The 1,032-nt window shown below is 59.1% G+C and overlaps 1 long non-coding RNA gene across 1 annotated transcript; it reads right to left on the reverse strand.

Moving 5' to 3' along the window:
• Nucleotides 1-477: 477 nt before the first annotated feature.
• On the reverse strand, nt 478-1,026 carry LOC110391358. The gene is made up of 2 exons (XR_002434048.1): nt 606-1,026; nt 478-538 (listed from the first exon to the last, which is right to left on the reverse strand). It is a non-coding gene; the product is annotated as an uncharacterized LOC110391358 (long non-coding RNA).
• Nucleotides 1,027-1,032: the final 6 nt, after the last annotated feature.

The raw sequence follows: 1,032 nt of genomic DNA on the forward strand, positions 1-1,032 counted from the left end.
CCAGAGCCACAGTGACCCCAACCCCGGGGCCACCAGGACCCACACCCAGGGCCCCCACGTCCCAACTTCTAGGGCCACCATGTCCTGAATTTCAGGGCCCCCACGTCCCAGGTTTTAGGCCATTACGTCCCGAGCTTTAGGGCCCCCATGTCCCAAACTTAGGGCCCCCACATCCCAGGTTTTAGGCCATTACGTCCCAAGCTTTAGGGCCCCCATGTCCCAAACTTAGGGCCACCATGTCCCAGGTTTGGGCCCATTATGTCTTGAGCTTTAGGGCCCCCACATCCCAGGTTTAAGGGCCACCATGTCCTGAATTTCAGAGCCCCCATGTCCCAACCATAGGGCCACCACGTCCCAGGTTTTAGGCCATTATGTCCCGAGCTTTAGGGCCCCCATGTCCCAACCTTAGGGCCCCATGTCCCAGGTTTTAGGGCCCCCATGTCCTGAATTTCAGGGCCACCATGTCCCAGGTTTTAGGCCATTATGTCCCGGCCTTAGGGCCCCCACGTCCCAGGTTTTAGGGCCCCCATGTCCCAACCTTAGGGCCACCACATCCCAGGTTTTAGGCCATTATGTCTCGAGCTTTAGGGCCCCCATGCCCCAACCTTAGGGCCACCACTTCCCAGGTTTCAGGGCCCCCACATCCCAGGTTTAAGGGCCACCATGTCCTGAATTTCAGGACCACCACGTCCCAGGTTTTAGGCCCTTATGTCCCGAGCTTTAGGGCCCCCATGTCCCAACCTTAGGGCCCCCATGTCCCAGGTTTTAGGGCCTCCATGTCCCGAATTTCAGGGCCACCATGTCTCAGGTTTTAGGGCCCCCATGTCCCAACCATAGGGCCACCATGTCCCAGGTTCTAGGCCATTATGTCCCGAGCTTTAGGGCCCCCATGTCCCAGGTTTTAGGGCACCATGTCCCGAATTTCAGGACCACCACGTCCCAGGTTTTAGGGCCACCATGTCCTGAATTTCAGAGCCCCCACGTCCCAACCTTAGGGCCCCCACATCCCAGGTTTCAGGGCCCCCACGCCCC

Source organism: Numida meleagris, unplaced genomic scaffold (genome assembly GCF_002078875.1).
Source record: "Numida meleagris isolate 19003 breed g44 Domestic line unplaced genomic scaffold, NumMel1.0 unplaced_Scaffold352, whole genome shotgun sequence".
Classification (NCBI taxonomy): domain Eukaryota; kingdom Metazoa; phylum Chordata; class Aves; order Galliformes; family Numididae; genus Numida; species Numida meleagris.